The 8,279-nt window shown below is 39.7% G+C and overlaps 1 pseudogene; it reads left to right on the top strand.

The window, feature by feature from the left end:
- Positions 1 to 8,279, top strand: part of LOC123491285 — a 202,868-nt pseudogene that overhangs the window by 75,153 nt on the left and 119,436 nt on the right.

Raw genomic sequence — 8,279 nt, forward strand, 5'->3', positions numbered from 1 at the left:
AGCAGGGTGAGAGAGCGCAGGCACAGACTGGTCCAAGCCCTGCAGCACCTATATCTCTCTCTGTTTTCTCTTTCATTTCTCTCCGTTTCTCTTTCTCTCCACCCCTCAGTACCCATCCCTACCAACTAATAGAGGTGACAATGAAAAGGACAATGTGTATTCACAGAGAGAATGATCCAATCACCTTTGAACTCATTTTCTACTCAGCCTTGTATCATTTTCTAAACCAGGGGGGTAGAGAGAGGGAAATAATTGTTTTAGAGACTTGGAAATGTTGACTTTAGGGCCAAGTATCAAACAAGCATTGAAAATATACTCTACGTCAATGACCATAATCTCCTGGCCTTTTCCATTGCAGCTATGGCAGAGTCTATGCACCAGCAGACCCCTACCACCCACACAATCGGCCACTGCCGCTTCATACAGTGTGGGGACCATGGTCAAGTCCACTCTCGCTTTCCTCTGCACCCTGTTGTTTGGCTAGCACATACTAACACAGAGCAGAGGCCACCAGGCCCGCAGTATCTGTCGCTCCAGGAGCACTCGGGAGATAAAGACCATTGAACTACGCCAAGTCAGTGGGCTTTATTCCCTCTTTGTCATGCTGTTTGGCACGACCTAGTGGGGGCCTTGCAGCAGAATTCCCTGGCATGTGGTCATTGGGAATTCCCAGTGAAATGGATTTGTTTCATGTTATATCACACAGGCTCACCTCATACAATGTTAATTTTATCACTACATAATTAAATCCAAACACATGGGCATTTTATACACTAGTATAATCATTCTATTCCTGCACTATTCAACTCCAAATGAGTTGTTCCATTCTTTCCTTTCAGCCAAACTCTAAACTTGAAGGGGTGAAGTTGAATCGTTAATGTCTGTTTTTAGCTGCTTTTGCAGCTAACATCAAAGATGAAAATACTATCAGTAAAAACCATCCTATAATGGGGAGATAGTTTCTCAATGTTTTGTTTTACAATGAGGGCATGCGACTGATAGACTTATTTGAAAGGTTAGCGACCATCAAACGCATGCAACAGTGTGCCGTGGGACATGGAAGAGAAAGAAAGCGATGGAGGAGGGTTCGGGCGTTCCTCACTCACCCCCTCCAGCCCACAAGGTTGATGGGGCGGGCGCTCTCTGCCAGACAAATGACTCAAATTTACCATTCCGGCATGCATGCGATTTTCAACAACATAAAAAACAGCGTACAATTCCCGGTGCAGCTGCCCCTGGCTAAAAGCTTTCATTAATTAAGACATTAATTTTTCCTCTTCATTTACTTAATTAAAAACTGTGCTTCTTTTCCTCCACATTTCCTTCCCTTTTCTCTGCCCACTCTTAGTCAGGCTGAATTTGGCCCTTCATGTCTGAGCTTGGGTTGTGTGTGTGGAAGTTGAGGGGATCACTGTGGTGGGGTGGAAGCTGGTGAGGTGCGAGACCCTGGTAGTCAATTAACCATCTTGACACAATAGGAGTTCAGAACTTACAGTGCAGAGACACACCATGAAATAGATTCAGAAGTGCTGAGAAAAAATAATTGGTTTGGTTACTAATTCTTTAGTCCTATTTGATTAATGGTTCGAAGGAGAGACAGCGATTTTTGCATTTAGAATCCTTTCAATAATTAGTTCCTCCCGAGGTTGCTTAAAATTCTCTTTGCTGATTTCCGTGCAAAAAAATGTGCTAATGCTTTTTTATACTGATGAAAGTTTTATACAAGTAAGAGGGTTCCCTTAAATGAAGAAAATTAGCCTTTGAAGGTTTGGGGCTTGCCTTTGGAGGTTGTCCAAAAGCAGCAGAATTGTCTCAGAGTAAGGGGATATATGTGTGTGTGTGTGTGTGTGTGCACGTGTGTGTGTGTGTAACATGTGTGTGTGTGCCGTTCATGCGGCGTGTGTGTGTGTGTTTGTCCTGGTTAAGCAGAGCATTGCAATAAACCTAGGGGTGCATTATCCTCTGGTGCAATACACATCCAGAAAGGTGTGGGCACCACGGTTGGGCTTGAGAGAATTATGATTAAACTCCTTTGAACTTAATTCGCTTTGGTTGGATCTATGACATTGTTGTAGCCTGGAAAGCCATTCCATAAGGAATGTTTTCCTACAGTCAAAAGCATGAAACAAGCACAGTATTTTCCAATTTGTTGCTTAATGTAATTAATGCATGGAAACTGCATTTGAGGGTGGGGCCCACTTCTCCATGTGGTATAACAAAAGAAGAATATGATATCTAGGAAAGGGTTTTTTCTCTCTGGTAAAAAGAGCAAAATGATTTCAGACCACGTTCATACTTTATCACTACCAGGTTCTTTATCCTCCAGCTCCAACACCTCGACCACCCCTCCTCATAACACACACACATACCCAACTTATGCATTCTCTATTGAACAATAACTATTATTACTTTGATTAAACCAGCTCAATTAAATGCTATTTAATCCCATGTCCTTCATACACAGACATTTTTAACAAAACCAATAAAGGAAGGAAATTTGTGGAAAAAAACAGAATTCAACAACCAAGCTGTAACCACCTTAATACTGATTGGTCCTTTTTCATCTTTGATGTTGCAGGCTAGCCTAGAGAGAGGAGGTACAGTGACGGCTTAACTCCCTACTAACAGAAAGAAAAAAGAGAAAGACAAGAGAGACATTACCCCCCCAACAAACAAAAATCTAACAAATAAACAAACAAGCAAACACCTGCGTCCCTTCGTGGAGTGCTAATTCAAACTAAAAGCTTCCAGGTCCCAATGCTCGACCCCTCCCCCTGACACCCGCTCCTCCCGCTACAGCTGATTTCTACAACCTTTCTGCTGTCATCATTGGTCTGCTCCTATGATTTGTTTTGTGTTCATTTTGTGCTTTTTGATTGATTTTCGGAGAAGTTATGTTATGCACATGTGACTGCTGTAGATGGGTGCTGTGTCACCATAACCAATGTGAGCCTACCTTGTAGCACGCGTGATGCATGATTAGAGAGTGTGTGTTTCTGCTGTGGCTGTCAGCTGGATCGAGAATCTACTAGGGCATTAGATACACTGTTATTTGGCTATTCTTGAATTGGAATTCAATTCAATTCAATCAGGAAACAAACCTCGTATTTCAATTAGCATTACAAATACATCGGTATGCCCTGCTAATTCTTATTTCACAAGACGCAAGCTGTCAGCTGTATGATTGCTCTGTAATGTTGAAGTATCCTAATGCACTTGAATTGGCGTCCTACCAGTGATGTGGTGTGACCGCATGCAGAGTGAGGGCCATTGCACCACAGAGAGGGGTCAGAGTTCACCTGGGGTTGAGACTGGGCCTAGCTCTGCTAATGTGATGGATCTAGTATGGTAGGTTGTGAAATTCAATGTCTTGGTTTTTTTCCCCACTGATTGCATGTTCATGATTTTACTTGAGAATGTGGCGTTTAAGTGGGTAATCATTATTTTTAGTAGGCTACACTGTCGATTAATCTATGAAGTAGTGCAATTCCTGATAACTATTCACTTTTCAGTATTGCACAAAAACATTCTAATACCTCAGGATAAGCCACTACAAGTGATTTGATCTGACAGCTAATTGATATCAGTAAGTGCTTGTCTGTTCATTTGAAGATTTTCTTGGCATAATCAGTGCTTGACTTGGGCAGGAGCTTACCGGAGCTGAACACCGGCACCTCAGATTTTCTACTGTCCTTGAGCTCCTGCACCTAATATAAACATTACCAGACACCCCAAAATAGTACCGGCACCTCTTTCAGTCCCAAGTCAAGCATACCCACCCCACACACTACCAATGGGTTCCCCCCACTTTACAATGACAGAGCATTGTCTTATTGGGTTTATTTTGGCCAAATTCTCTCTGGAAGAGCTGAATTACTAGAGCAGGAGAGTGAGGATTGTCGATGAGAGAGAGATGGACTGTGAACATGATTGTATCATATTCCACATTCAGGAAAAATACCTTGTTCAGTATGTGTTATAACGCCTGCGTGTTGTCATACCATATTAATGTACTATAAGTGAGTGTCAATCAAATCTTCAACTCAGTAGTTACCCCATATGAGCTCTTGAGAAAATGAGAACAGTGCAAAGGCACATATTTTCTTCGCATCACGTATATATAGATCCAAATGCAACTATGGAAATCTATAATTACTCAACTATCCGTATAATGATATACTTTACGTATGTATCCTCTCAAGTGTTATCTGATTGGTGGGCTTTATTTGTGTATTTTGATCATTTTCAAGATGTGACATGTTTATAAAGACATCATATACAAGTAGTTCTGTTTAGTCAACATGTTGAACATGATATAGATTAATGTTGTATACCAAAATAATATAGCATCACTTGATCAAAGAAAAGCCTAATATTTATGTGCATAAAACATTGTTCTTCCTTTTATATACCAGTATTTAGGGTTGTACTATGGGGGCTTTTATATGATAAAAAAAAAGCTTCAGACATAATTTTTACTGTTTTTGAAGGGAAGCGCTAGCTTATGTATTTTTAGGTGTTTCTGATTAAATGACTCTATGAATGTGTGTGTGTGTGTGTGTGTGCGTGCGTGTGAATAGTAGGGTTGACACAACCCGTTTTAAATGACTTTCCTCCCTATCCACTTTCATTGCACCAGTATAAAGCTGAGGGCTGCTCTGAGCGCAAAATGAACTAACACAGAGAATCCCCCAAGAACAACGGCTCACTGAAGCCAAGTTCCACTGTTTCTTCAACTCAATTAGCGTCTAGGTTTTAAGCTGAATTTACAACAGTAGAAGTCTGCTGTTTGAACACATAGGCTTGAGACAGCACACAAAATATATAGTGATGAGGAAAAAAGTATTTGATCCTGCTGATATCAAATACGGTTGCCCAATAGCTACAAAGAAAATTATCAGTCTATAATTTTAATGGTAGGTTTATTTGAACAGTGAGAGACAGAATAACAACAAAAAAATCCCGGCATGTCAAAAATGTTATAAATTAATATGCATTTTAATGAGGAAATAAGTATTTAACAGCCCTCTGCAAAACATGACTTAGTACTTGGTGGCAAAACCCTTGTTGGCAATCACAGAGTCAGGCGTTTCTTGTAGTTGGCCACCAGGTTTGCGCACATCTCAGGAGAGATTTTGTCCCACGCCTCTTTGCAAGATCTTCTCCAAGTCATTACAAGGTTTCGAGGCTGGCCCGTTTGTTACTCCAGGCTCACTAACATCCTCCTGATTTCTCTAAGGAAATAAGAATTGGGCCTACAACTATCTCAGGTTTATAATAATATCTTTAAATATACTTTGTTACCCAACTTCATGTGGTACAGATCAATCAACAGCCAAAAACCTATCAAAACTTACTTTCAACTTTGGCGAGAGGAATTCGCCAGTAAGTCGGTCTCTCCGCTTTGCAGGTTTCAGCATATTTCCTATCCTGTTGTGGGGTGAGACCAAATGATCGGGTCTGAAACATGTCACTCATTAAACTTGCGATTAAGTGTACTCCAAATCAGCCCGTCCCATCAAACCTACTTCCCTCTCACCCAGTTCTCCTCTGAATCATTCAGATGTTAATTTATTAACTTCAGATGGGCATGTTTATGTGCTTTCTTGAGCCGGGGACCCTTTAGTGGCTGCAGGATTTCAGTCCTTCACGGCGTAGTGTGTTTGCAATTGTTTTCTTGGTGACTATGGTCCCAGCTGCCTTGGATCATTGACAAGATACTCCGTGTAGTTCTGGGCTGATTCTCACCGTTCTCATGATAATTGCAACTCCACCGGTGAGATCTTGCCATGGAGCCCCGAGCCGAGGGAGATTGACAGTTGTTTTTGTGTTTCTTCCATTTGCGAATAATCGCACCAACTGTTGTCACCTTCTCACCAAGCTGCTTGGCGATGGTCTTGTAGCCCATTCCAGCCTTGTGTAGTTCTACAATCTTCTCTGACATCCTTGGAGATCTGTTTGGTCTTGGCCATTGTGGAGAGTTTGGAATCTGATTGATTGATTGCTTCTGTGGACAGGTGTCTTTTATACAGGTAACAAACTGAGATTAGGAGCCTCCCTTTTAGAGTGTGCTCCTAATCTCAACCTAAGATTACCTGTATAAAAGACACCTGGAAAACAAATCTTTCTGATTGAGAGGGTCAAATACTTATTTCCCTCATTAAAATGCTAATCCAATTGATACAATTTTTGACATGCTTTTGACATGATGGTTTTTTGTTATTCTGTCTCTCACTGTTCAAATAAACCTGCACCATTAAAATGCATGGGCCACAGTGTTTTTTCTTTGTCGGTGGGCAAAAGCATTACAAAATCAGCAGGGGATCAAATACTTTCCCTCACTGTATATTATAAAAGAGACAACTCCTGCCTATAAAATACTTTCCCCTCTGCCTTGGTCAAGAGAACCTCATAGCTTTCAATTCTCCCTCTCACTGCCTACCAATTCCTAATGATGCGTCATTACAGCTGTTGTTTCAAAATACTTTATTTTTGCAGGCACAAAGCAGTAGTACTATAGTACCGATTGATCCGCTTGAAAGAAATAGAGTATTTGAATCACTTGTTCAGTTTGGGGGCAGATAAGTCATACATGAGTTGAATAGGAAAGCCACGGTATCAGGGCTGAGGCAAAACATCTTAGCTAGATACTTTCTCTTCTGAAATACCATCGTTTAACCAAATTACTGAAGGAGGCCATAGTATGGCGAATAGTAATTACCCTTTTATGGCTGTGTTTGTTATACTACTTCCTTCCTCTAGTCTAGCCATACTGAACTCTCTCTTACTAAAAATTTCTTTATAACTCCTGACTCATTGATAACCTCACCTTGATGAAAGTAAAAACAGAATCTTTCACTTTAAGCACCCGCATCATTTCCTGTCTGCACCAGCCATCACCGTGTGTACCAGCTAACCTGTATCAGCAGATGAACCAGCCTGATAAGATGCTAGCTCTATGAGAGGAACATCAATGCCCAGGAGGTGTTAGCCGCCGCATGCCTCACCACCACAAATTAGAGCAGGCTAATTAGCCACTATCAATCACTACATATAGCTAGCTTCACTTACAGGCCATTCCCCCACTATATTTTCACTACTAACAATGTACGAATCTCAGTCTACCAGCAGCTACATTTTACAGTTAAAAGAGAGAGAGTAAATATAGAACATACATCTTTTCATTTATATCTCTACTTTCAGTACTGGTAATTGATTTATTCTTACATGAGGACATTGCAGTGATATCATCATTTTTCACTAGGATGGGTTTGAGTGTTGTCATTTAAAGTTGTGATGTGTCCTTACAACTCGCTTCTCCTTTTATAATTAATGTATTCATTACACTGTTAAAATGTCAGATTATCAAGGCTTCATATAACATGTAAATGACTAATAGATGATATTGTGTCTTATTATATTTTGCTAAATATTATAAATGTGTATCTAAAGTGTAGAGGCTGGAAGGTTTTTCAGTTTTATAGCCATCTTCTATCCCATTAATTTTCATAGCTAGCTACATTATGAAAAACACTCAATTAAGGTGATAAACCACATGCCCAGTCATATACAGTTTGCTAACATTTAAACATGTTTATTTGTGTAAGTTGAGCCCTTTTAATTTGTTAATTCATTATTTATGATGTATTTACTATTATAGTCAAATGCTTCCTTGATAAGCTGACTGTCTAATTTCTTTATCCATCCAAAAGATTTGTACAATAAAAGAGAAACAAGCAAAAGTTACACTTCCTGTAAATATATACATGTATATACACATATATTACCAATTATCTGATTATCTGGTTTCTATGTATTCCTTTATATATAGTGGTTTTATCTGTGTATTTTCAATTCAACTGAACTTGTTCTATGAATTGTATGTCATTTCTAAAGTATATATTGTCTAAAGGTGTAAGTAATTGGCTTTTGATTTATTGGTACAGTATATTACATTTCCTTCTCTTCTTTCATCAATGATTTAGTTGTTAGTATATGTGGCATATCTAAGCAACCTCTGATTTATTTGAGTGTCAGAATAAAGCGGTTCTAAGAGCATTTTGTTTGTCATTAGCGTTTCGATGTTTAATCATTTGCTAGCTTGTTGATTGTTATCTGATCAGGCACAGTAGTGGAATCTTCTACAATTCTGTTCACAGTTAATGAAACCCAATATTTCTGAGGTTTAAACCAGCATTGTATAGATAAGTAAGATGTTCAATTTAGGTACAATGCAATGCATTGAACTTCCTCAGTGACAGTGGCCACTTGCTGTACCG

This window comes from Coregonus clupeaformis, chromosome 7 (assembly GCF_020615455.1).
Source record: "Coregonus clupeaformis isolate EN_2021a chromosome 7, ASM2061545v1, whole genome shotgun sequence".
In the NCBI taxonomy this organism is placed as follows: Eukaryota; Metazoa; Chordata; class Actinopteri; order Salmoniformes; family Salmonidae; genus Coregonus; species Coregonus clupeaformis.